Below are 12,258 nucleotides of genomic sequence, written 5' to 3'. Positions count from 1 at the left end.
AAAATTTTAAATAAAAAGGATCATAAAGTTTTGGAAACTTAATTATATAATAAAAGTTAACACATCAGAGTACAATAAAAAGATCTAGACTAATTTGGTTTATAGAACATGCTTAGCTAGCATTTCAAATTTGAAATGCCCAAATCAAAAGAAGTTAAGTTATAAAACAAATCTAAGTTTGAAATTTTAACACAAGGTTACATGTAGCATATAGAACATACACGCCAAAAATTATGAGAAGCAAGGTTAGAATGTAAAAGTTATATACTAGACACCTTTTGACCTTGGATTTAAAATAGAGGTAAATGTATTTGGTTTCAAACTAAACTTTATTAGCAAAAGTTATAGGATTTGAAATCTAGCTTCCAACAAAATTAATTTTGCCATTTTTGGATTTTTCTGTGGTTTTCTACGAATTTTACAAGACAGAATACACTCACACATGAAATAACAAACACCCTTTCTATAAACCAGCCTCTGGATTTTACAGAAAACCCCCTAGATAGAAATCAGTCCAAACAATTGGATCCAAGGACCATGGCCGGCCGTGGGAGCTTGATTCTAGCCAAATTCCGGCCACGAGGTTCACCGGCGGTGAGGGGCAAGGGGAGGGAGAGCACGAGGGAAGCTCGGGCTACCTACTGGTGGTCTTAAGCGAGCTTGAGGTGGCCGGAGGGGAGCTGTCGACGTGAGCCCGAGACGGCGGCCGGGGGTGAGCTGCGGCGGCGGCGCTCCAGCGTCCGGGGGAAGGAGGGGCCGAGCTGGGGAGGTGCGGTGGGGGCCGTGGGAGGTGAGGGTGCTACTAATTTGGGGAGGGAGAGGGCGGAGGAGGGAGTCCCGTGGCGGGCAGGAGCTCGTCGGCGCAAGGAAGAGGCGGCGGTACTGGGCGCGCGAGCAGGACCGAGGCAGCCCTTTATAGGCAAATGGGGATAGAGGAGGAAGGCGAGAGCAGGTAGTGCCTCAGCTTTAAGCCGCTACGGGGTGACGACCAGCGGATCACGGCGGTCGGCAGAGGTGCCGGCGGGCGGCGCTGGCAGTGCCGCAAGCGGCGTGGCACTCGGGCGAGGAGCCAGCAGAGGAAGCTAGGGCGGTGGAGGAGCTGTGGGGTGACACGTGGGCGAGGGAGGAGCAGGAGGTGGATGGCGGCGGCCAGGGGCGGCGTACTGCGCCGGCGATAGGGGAGCCAGAAGAACAGAGCAGAGGAGCAGGGGTTCAGGGAGGAAGAAGAGAGAAAAAAGGGTTCGAGGACTGATTTGCAAAACCAAAGAATTACAGGGACTTCACTGTAAAGAACTTATAACTTTTAAACCAGTGCTCAAATGGAGATGGTCCCAAAAGCAAAAGTGCATAATTTTTCAAGCTCTGCAACTTTGCTTTAAGGTTCATCTACAGTAGAGCAACAGTTTAGAAGTTACCATAAACTTAGTAACATTTTCAAACTTTATGTAAATCCTATAGATAAAACTACTCTACACATATATCCTTAGTAACATTTTCAAACTTTATGTAAATCCTATAGATAAAACTACTCTACACATATATCCAAGGGTAGTTTTACATATTTTTGCGATTTAAACGCAAATTTCCATCTTTTGCAAAACAACCCTTATGCTTTTGAACTTTTCCCTCTATATCTACCCATTTAGCACAAAAGGACCTCTAGTTAAATATAATTATATAAACAACACTTTTCCTTAGCATTGCACATATTAAACACACCTTTGCCATATTTTGCACATACAAACATACCAAAACTCTAGGGTGTGACCATGCCATTTACCTGAGTGTCACAATAACCGGCCCCAACTGCTTTGCGATGGAGGCCGACGCATCAATAACCGGCTCCGACTGCTTTGCGATGGAGGCCGACGCAGCGGTAACCGCCCCAACTGCTTTGTGACGGAGGTTGACGCAGTGGTAACCGCCCCCAATTACTTTGCGATGGACACCGACGCAGTGGTAACCGCCCACGACTGCTTTGCTATGGAGGCCAACGCAGCGGCAACTATCCCCGACTGCTTTGCGATGGAGGCCTACGCAACAGTAACCGACCACAACTGGAGGGTGCCACTTTTGGCCTACCTCGTCGACGAGGTCCTCCCACCCGATAGGATTGAAGCACGAAGGATCACCCAACTAGCCAAGACGTTCGTCACCATCGACGGTGAGCTGTACAAGCGAGGCCCGTCGCCTGTGGGGATGCTCATGAAATGCATCCTGACCAAACAAGGCAAGGAACTCCTCTTGGAGGTCCAGGCTGGCATTTGTGGGCACCACGCAGCCCCGCAGTCGCTGGTCGGTAAGGCCTTTTGCCAGGGTTTTTACTGGCCAAGTGCTACAAGCGACGTGGAAGAATTCGTCTGCATGTGCAAAGGGTGCCAATTCTACGCCCGACAGACCCACCTGCCAGCACAGGCACTTCAGACCATCCCCCTCACATGGTTGTTCGAGGTTTGGGGTCTCGACATGGCCAAGCTTCTCAAGAAGGCTCCTGACGGCTTCACCCGCCTACTCATCACGGTGGACAAGTTCACCAAATGGATTGAAGCAAAACCAATCGTCAAGACCAGCTCCCAAGAGGCCATCAAGTTTTTTCTTGACGTTGTCTACGGGTTTGGTGTGCCCAACACCATCATCACCGACAACGGCACCAACTTCACGGGCAAAGAGTTCTTAGACTTCACTGACGGGTAAAGGATCAGGATCGACTTGGCATTGGTCGGACACCCTCACACAAATGGACAGGTAGAGAGAGCAAATGGCATGGTCCTCCAGGGACTCAAGCCTCGCATCTTTGACCAGCTCACCATGTTTGCCGGTCATTGGGTCCAGGAACTCCCAGCCGTCCTCTGGAGCCTGAGAACAAGTCCCAACAGGTCCACAAGATTCACCCTGTTCTTCTTAACTTACGGGGCGGAAGCCATGCTACCCTCCGACTTGGACCATGCCACCCTAAGGGTCAAGGCCTTTGACCCAGATTGATCCACGGAGGCTCAGCAAGAAACTTGTTGGACCAGGGCCGGGAGACGGCCCTAGTCTGCTCGGCAAGCTACTAGCAGACCCTTCGTAGATACCACGAGAGGAATATCCGGGGAAGAACCCTCAAAGTCGGTGACTTGGTGCTGAGGAGAGTGTAGTCGACCAAGGACATGCACAAGCTCACTCCACCTTAGGAAGGATAGTACACGATCGAGGAGGTGGTCCAGCCAGGAACCTATCGACTAAAGGATAGCGACGGCAACATCCTCACCAACATCTGGAACATTGAGCAGTTACGTCGCTTCTTCCCTTAAATTCAGTCCTTTCGTATGCTTTTGTTGACAATACAACTCCTACAGCACCCCAGCCCGAGCACTTTCGGCCTCGAGTCACTCGGAGCCCCATGGGGATACACCACCACGCGTAGCATTATCCCTCTTTCCTTTCAAAGCTCACACACAAAAAAAGGCAACCTCTTTCGCCTGAACGAAAGGGCGACTCATTTTCCCATCGCAACCTAAGCGATTTCCGTTGGGCCACCCAACCTACTGAACCCTCGTCACAACCTATGGTGAACTAGCAGCTGACACCACTCGGGCCAGCCCTCGACTACACGCTGCAACCTATGGTTAATGTATAGGTTTGAAAGGAAAAGTGCGAAGGCAAAAATCACTCCAGGAAACAAAGGGATACGGGTGGGACCAGCTTCCCAAAAACCATAAAACAAAAAAGACAACAAGCACGTAGATCTTTCACTCGGGGGCCCTTCAAGACCCCCGCACAAACTACTCTAGAAATGAAAGCTAACTACTCGACAAATGCTTTCCATTGCAGCACCCTGTCCGCGTTGGCCGACAACATGGGCTAGAGGCGTCGCGCTGCAGGATCAACTGGAGGAGCCTCTTGGCCAGGGGACAACACGGTCATGGCAGCGCTCGACTCAATTTTCGTGCCTGGACATCGCCTCCCCCAGGGTTGCCTTCCACTCCGCGTGTTGAGCTGTCTTCAGATATTCCATGGTGGTTGCCTACGCAATCACCGTCACGACCGGCATCAAGCTCTCTCCGAGTTCGCTGAGCTGGTCGGTGACCCACCACGATCGCGATGCGGGCACGAAAAATGGGGCAACGCTTTGACCTCCGAGGTAAGCCTCAATGCACCACATCCGTAGTCAATATTTGCATCTAATTATTCAATTTTTGAAATATCTTTAGACCCGAAAGGGCTCACGCCGATGAATCCCAACTCGGGAATCCAGTTGACCGAGGTTCGAAGGCCGGTCCACGGAGGACTCAAGGCCGCCTTGCATCAAATGGAGCTAGGGGAGAAACGCAGATGAGCCCCAGCGGCCCTCGCCTGACTTGCTCAGGCAGCAACTCAAGTCATCTTGACCTTCTTGTCCGATACGGACCTCGAGCCATGCCCACAGAATCTTCATCGAGGAGAGACCATCGGGCCACCAGAGTCGGTTGAACGACTCGGGCATCTATCAGGAGGCGGTTCATGGAGTAGTGGAATGCCACATGCAGGCTACGCCGACCTCGTCACGAACGACGAACCCGGATTCCACTCGGATCGCCTACACTTTGCAGGGGCACACCCGTTAGGAGCTCACTGAGCACGTCACTCGGGCCATCGAGTCAAGTGACGCCGACTCAACCCCTCCAGTCGCAAAGACTGTGGACGGGGTCACCCCTACATGTGCACACATTCAATTCCCTCTACCCGACCGCCTTCCTTTATGACAAAGGCTATAGCGAGTCGGGGCACCGCATTTCCACTCAAAAAAGATGACAAAATTCCAGCCCCCGACCGGACTCCCGGTTAGGCGCGACAAATACGAAACACTCCAGAATAAATGCATTTTATTTCTAGCAACTAAAGTGTTACAGAGTACAATCGGCCCGCCGCCACACTTCCTCGCCGGAATTCACCTCGACCACTTCACCCCGACCGAATCCCTGCTGCCCACCGCTTCCCCACCTTCTTCCCTAGCTCCCCAACCTGATCCAGTCCAGCCCTAGGCCCTCCTTCGCTGGAATTTCTTCGACCCCGAGCCGCCTCTCACCGGAGATGCCCGCGCGCTGCCTCGTCGTCGACAGCCCCTTCTGCTTGACCTCCAGATCATCTAGGTACTCAGGTCGACCCCCCGCAGCTCATTGGTGCTCGTGCGCGCCTTGCTTGCTCATGTTCACCGGCCCCTCGCAGGGAACGCCGGTGACCCGACACGGCAGCCGCCCCTCCTCATCGCCGGTCGTGTTCCACCGTCGCCCGTCGAGCACCTCCCCTCCCAAACAGTTCCCTAGGTCCCGTAGATCGTGCCCGGTTAGCCCCTCCCCGTCGGTAACCTCGCCGCCGGCGAGAACGTGCTGGAGCCAATCGGCCGGCCGCCGTCGGGGCTTGGCAAGGGCATATGTGCAAGTGTAATTAGTGTTCTAGGGACCCAGGTGCAAAAGTACTGAGGACCCCCCCCCCCCCCAAGTGGTTTGTTATTTCATGTGAACAATGCTGCTGCCTTGTAAAATTAGTAGAAAACTGTAGAAAAATCCAAAAATTACCAAACTAAATTTGTTGGAAACTAGATTTCAAACCCTACAACTTTTATTAATCAAGTTTAGTTTGAAACTAAATACTTTTGAATCTATTTTAAACTCAAGGTTAAAAGGTATATTGTGTATAACTTCTACACACTAATTTATTTTCTTGTGATTTTTGATATGTAGCTTCTATAGGTCATGTGTGAGCTTGTATAAAAGTTCCAAACCTAGCACTGTATTGTAGTTTAAATTCTTTTGAATTTGTGTAATTCAAATTTGAGATGATTTTGAAATTAATTAAGCATGTTCCTTAGGCTTAACTAATTAGATCTTTTTGTCATAATCTAATGTGTTGATAATTAGTCTATAATTAAATTTTCAAGACTTTATAATTCTATTCACGTAAGATTTGATTTTAAACTTAAAATTTGAATTCAAATTCAAATGTTTTAGTTCCTTTTTTCAGTAAATCCAATACTATAATCATAACTTAATATGAATGATAATTCAAGACTAAACCCCCTTGTTTCGTGAGTTCATGTGTGTTAATTATTTGGATTGCAACGTTATTGTGAAATAAAATCTTAAACTCAAACACCATCTCACTTAAATTATTGCATATCATGTAGAATCAACGACGCTCGACGACAGAGGCTACGAGTTGGTCTTGGGACAAGACCAAGGGTTTTCTGAAGATCCGATAAACGTCGTCGAGGATCTAACTGAAGCCCCGAACCAAAGTTCGGAAGTCTCTGACACTCCTGCCCCCAACCCTACTCAAGGAGGTAAGCCCCAATGCATAACCCAGTATTTCAGTTTATTATAATTTTATTATTATTTTATATATCTTGCATTACGTCTAGGAGTTGAAATGAAACCCTAGTTGCATGAAATCTTAGGAATACAATGTATTGTACCCGAGTCTTTATCGTGTAGATGCTCTGCTAAATAGGGCCGGTAAAAGTCGAGTGATTTCCTGTCACTCGCGCGACATAGGAGTTGCGTGATTACTATTCTGCAATCACTATAAGGAGGATGGACAGGGTCATGTACGGTGTCATGACCTGGAGCTTTACCCTGCCTGTTTTGATAAAAGTTGTTAAGGTCGCAGCGTGTGGTAGTGGTGGCTAAGTGTTTGAAAGTACTAGCCACATGCCGCGAAATATGGTAAAGCGGTAAGCCTAGTAACCAATCGGCCCGGCAAGTGGACATACCTCCCACCACTCGTAATTTGGTTTTTCTCATGCACCGACGTGAGGGAGTGCGTTCCACACTGCGGACAGGAGTACGGTCATGTAGTCGTGCTACAGACGTATGTCCTGCACAATTGGTGTCCGTACGGTCCTACAGTCGCTTGTGGTGGCCCTGTTCCACGACCCGGAATGAAAGGCAAACGGTTGCTTCGGAACGATCTTTGGATGTTCCAACTGTGTGAGTTAGGTTTACCCTTGAAAGGTTGAAATTCGATTCAGAATCGTCCGTTTCTCACGAAGATTGAGACTGCTTATTCCTTCTGCCACATAGAGTAAGAAGTGTAACCATTAATGGATTAATCATGATGAATGATAATCTCTATCTTGCTTGCTTAGTATAGGTGCTAACCTAGAAAGGATAATCAACTAGAATATGAAAGCTAAAATTTGAAAGTAAATCATACTCTTTGTTGCTTTTCAGCTGAAAATAAACCTAGAACCATTACAATGCCTTCATGAGTCTAGTTACGGGCTAAAGTATACCCAATCCGGGTAAGCCTTGCTGAGTATTAGAATACTCAGCCTTGCTAGTATCTTTTTTAGGTATAACCTTCGAAAACCCCACGGATAGTTCTGCGTGGCCAACTTCTGTTCCACATGGCTGGTCCGTGGAGTGGGATCCGTCCCCGGCTAGCAGTGACCCTCCTGAGTGACACCAGGCCTTGGGCTGAGCATGGTGTTAACCTTCGCGACATGTGTAGTCGCACGTTTATTTTCCTTCCGCTGTAAGCATGGACAAGCAGTTTAGCTTGTCAGTTTAAACACTGTTGTATAAGTTTCCTGTAAGTTTGAACAAGGTTTGTAATAATATTCTCATATCTATAAATTAAAAGTTGATGAGCTGTACTGTGATTGTAAACTCGCCTTCGTGCGAGGTAAACCAGCTTCGATCCTGTTGAACCGTGGTTGCATCGGGCGGAGACGCGACAGACCAATAGGTTATTCCGTTTGAAGTGCGTTGAGTTAGTATCGGCTAAATAGCAATGACTAGCGCACTTGAGCTGGAATAATTCAGGCGGTTCTGCCACAGCTGGTATCAGAGCTGTAGGTTTACTTTTACAACTGCAGTAGCTCTTACAAAGTGATTTTAGGATAAAATTTGCCCAACAAATGATTTTACAACATGCGTTGGATTCATTAAGGTTGGTGTTAGAACGCAAAGCCCTAGGAAATTATATGGGGAATATCAGGTGGCTGCTAAAATGTATATATATATATATATGTATAGATAGCTCGGACTTGCAGCACTACTTTCTGTCCAAACTTAAATTCATGCACAACCCAACTTTACTTTCTGCAACGACACCTACGATCGTGAGGTAAGCAGGTAAGGATCCTCAGCTAACTGGGAAGTTAGCCTTCCCGTCAGTGATGCGAACCGAACGCTGTTTCTCAAGCAGTGGCCTACTTGAGATGCTGCCAATATATCAACTTAGGTTGATTATATTGGGAGTATATGGTTCAGCGCAGGGTATGGCGATCGCTGTTCATACCCCCGCAATTTGCAGTACCCCCGTGAATACGTTGTTTCGATGACGTATGTTAACGTTGTCTATACGGCGGTAATTTTACAGATGCTGTTTCTATAGTGAACAGTACTGCTTGGGGACGCTTTCATGTCGTGCTGCCATGAAAGGTTCATGATATGTATATGTGGTCTTCTGCAGGTACACTAATCACGATTAAGAGGTTATGACGAATAGGACTTATCGACTAGTTATTAGGGAGTGTCGTATGTGTTTTGCCACCGAAATTAACCGCGTAAGTCCGAACATATTTGGCAGTTGTTTTTGATCGTGAGGACGAATAGTACGTGCATGCATTATCAAACAAACGAATGCAATGTATATTTAATTCTGTTAAGAATGAATAGTGTGTTGCTTGCTTCTAGAATGAGTTAGTAGGATTTTTATGGTAGTTCTAAGTAGAATATCTTAAGTATCCATCTGATTTTCAGTCTTTGCTGTTATCAGAATTGATTATCTTATTCCATTTATCTGGTGATCTCTTAGCAAGGTAAAAAGTCTCACCATTTGCATTCTTATTGCAGATGGCAGCCCCTTCCAACGTCTTTTGGGATCCGATAGGGCATCTCCACACAAATGCCCTGCACTGGGAGGGTTTCCCTCGTCTTCTCTGGGAGTCATTGCGTTCGCTCCTTTATACCAAGCCTCCACAGTATGATGCTGTAGAATATCAGGAGGAGGGTGTTCGCCGATGTCGAGTCAGGATGACCATTCCCCAACATCCCTTTCGCTCCCAATGGCAGCCCATTGCAGTTAATGTGGTGGGTCATCGTATAGTTGATACGATTGAGGGCGCAGCTCTGGAAGCTATCTATCTGTTCTGCAACCAACATCCAAGGGAAGTTGCAGGATAGCCTATTGGATTATTTTCTACCACAGATCCCAACGATCCTGAGTGGAATCTCAGGGTAGTCCCTGAAGGTCACAGGTTGGAGGGCTCAATAGAAGAAGCGCTTCAGGGTACTATGAGGTTTATGAGTGTTCAGCATCATTATCAGATTCTACTACATCGCGGTATGGGTCAACTGATCAGTATTGCGCAGGGTCACTTTAGGAACGCTGACCAACAAGTCACCCAGACTGCGCAGCTTCAAGCCCTGGTGGCAGAAAAGGATGAAATCATCGCTGCCCGAGAGGAGACCATTCATCATCAGGAAGACCAGATCAATGAAAGTGATGCGATAATCACCCAACGCAACACAATCATTGAGTTTCTCCAAGAACAGATCCACGACCTCATTCTCGAGGTTGATGATGCCCAAGCCCAGATCAATGAACTGCAACAGCAGCCAGCACCTCCTGCTGTACCAGCTCCTGAAGAAGAAGAAGATCCTGAAGAAATCGAAGGAGTCTCCGAGATCGATTCTGAGCACGGAGATCCTGTTATCAGTCCCCATCATTCTTCTTCTGGCAGTCAGTCATCAGTGGGCAACTTTGATGACTTTTAGGTTGATTAGGGTTGGTGATGTCTTAGCTGTAATTAGTGTGGAAAAATGTGACAAAGGTAGTGAGTAGTCCATCTAGATCTAGAGCCACTTGTTGTGTTATATGTGGCATGTGTATTTAGGCAATGGCTTGTAGTGGTTAAAGTGTGCTGATATAAGATGTAAGGATCACCAGTGTTTTTATAGTAATCCAAACCCTATGTTTTACCATCCTACTTTATCTTTTTGCATCTGAAATGAGTTGATTGAATGGAGCATATGAATTACATTTCTGTTTGATAATTGTATATCATCTGAAATTGGAGTAAGGATATGGTTGATAATGGATATCTCCTTTGTTTGAGATGGTGGGAGCTACTCGCGGAACCCCGGAAGGTTTTCGGGCAGATCAGGCCAGTGGATCCCAGCAACCGCCACCGCCACCTCCAAATCTGTCCGAGGTGAACCCCTATCGGCCAGTTATCAAGACTTCCTCAGTACCCAGCCTCCATTATTCCATAAGGTAGACGAGCCTCTGGACGCTGACGCTTGGCTTCGAACTATCGAGTCCAAGTTTGCCCTATTGACTGCCCTATGTTCAGATGAGAACAAGGCACTTTTTGCAGCCCAGCAACTTCATGGCACAGCTCGTCTATGGTGGGATCATTTTTACGCCATGCAGCATGCCGATCATATCATCACCTGGGACGAGTTTCGGACTGCCTTTCGAGCGCACCACATACCTGAAGGACTCATTGAGCGAAAGCTCAATGAATTTCTGAACTTGACTCAGGGAACCCGCACCGTCATGCAATAAGCACAAGTCTTCAACCACTTGTGCCAATATGCGGGATACCATGCGGACAATGATGCCCACAAAAGAGATCATTTTCGCCGAGGCCTAAACACCAAACTTAAAGAACGACTGAATTTGGTAAGGGCTGACAATTTTAATGAGTTGGTCAACATGGCCATTACTCAAGAAGATTGCATCTCAGCCCACAAAGCAGAAAAGAAACGAAAGGCACCAACAGGGCCTGCAACTACGCAACCGTCAAGGTATCGGTTGGTCCCGAGCAATGCAACTCGAGCCCCGCCTCGAGGCAATTTGCCTGGCAGATGGGTAGCCAGACCACCCCAACAGGCACGATTCAACCAACCACCGACACCACAATTTCAGCAGCAACCACAACAAGGTCCGCTGCCGAGCTTTCCGCCCGTCAATCAAGGCAACTATCGTTGTTTCAACTGCGGAAGCCCATCCCACTTCATCAAGGATTGCCCTCAACCTAGGAAATCTTTCCAAAGGCAAACCTCCGGTCCAACCAGCAAGAGCAAGGGCAAGAGGCAAGTGGTTCAGGTCCGCCAAGGAAGGGTGAACCTCACCACACTCTCCGAACTCCCCGAAGGGACACCAATAATGACGGGTACATTTTCTATCAACCATCACCCAGTAATAGTTCTTTTTGACACTGGTTCCACCCATAGCTTTGTCAGTGCAAAGTATGGGACTAAAATAGGCTTAGATATCTATCCTACTAATGGAGATTATAAGATAACAACTCCTGGTGGAAAAATCCTATCAAATCAAATTTGTAGAAAGGTACCACTTTAGCTGGGTAGTCAATTGATGAAAACGGACTTGCTTTTGTTAGACCTAGAAGGAATGGATGTTCTTTTAGGTATGAATTGGATGACCCAGCACCATGTGTCCTTAGATATCTTTTCTCGAACTGTGGAGATAGATTCACCTGAGCACAAACCTACCATTCTCTATCTCCCACAACAGCAGTACCTTAACCCTTGCACCTACACTACAAGTGGGATCAAGCTAAAAGATATCCCTATCGTTTGTGAATACCCAGATGTCTTTCCAGACGATTTGCCTAGAATGCCCCCAGATAGAGATATTGAGTTTATCATCGAACTCCAACCTGGCACAGCTCCTATTTCTAAGAGATCCTACCGTATGCCTCCTAACGAGTTGGCCGAGTTAAAAATCCAACTCCAAGACCTCTTAGACAAGGGTTTCATTCATCCAAGTGCATCGCCATGGGGTTGTCCAGCCTTGTTTGTGAAAAAGAAAGACAATAGCTTAAGGCTATGTGTTGACTACCGTCCTCTCAATGATGTGACTATCAAAAATAAGTATCCTCTACCCCGCATTGATATTCTTTTCGATCAGTTAGCCGGAGCTAAGGTATTTTCTAAAATTGATCTTCGTTCCGGCTATCATCAAATTAAGGTCCGGCCAAGTGACATTCCAAAAACGGCCTTCTCCACTCAATATGGTCTATATGAATACCTAGTCATGTCATTTGGTCTTACCAATGCTCCCGCCTATTTTATGTATCTTATGAATTCTGTCTTCATGCAAGAACTCGACAAATTTGTTGTGGTCTTCATTGATGACATTCTGATCTACTCTAAAAATCCAGAAGATCATGCCAAACACCTTCATGTCATTCTTCAATGACTAAGAGACCACCACTTGTATGCCAAATACTCAGAGTGCGAGTTTTGGTTAGATACTGTGAAA

General features: G+C 47.1%; 1 pseudogene; it reads left to right on the top strand.

Annotated features, from left to right (window-relative positions):
* The first annotated feature begins 1,941 nt into the window (after positions 1-1,941).
* LOC112898124 lies at positions 1,942-2,982 on the top strand (annotated as a pseudogene).
* The last annotated feature ends 9,276 nt before the right edge of the window (positions 2,983-12,258 follow it).

This window comes from Panicum hallii, chromosome 6 (assembly GCF_002211085.1).
Source record: "Panicum hallii strain FIL2 chromosome 6, PHallii_v3.1, whole genome shotgun sequence".
In the NCBI taxonomy this organism is placed as follows: domain Eukaryota; kingdom Viridiplantae; phylum Streptophyta; class Magnoliopsida; order Poales; family Poaceae; genus Panicum; species Panicum hallii.
Note: the sequence above shows the minus strand (reverse complement) of the source record. Positions and strands in the feature narration are given on the sequence as shown.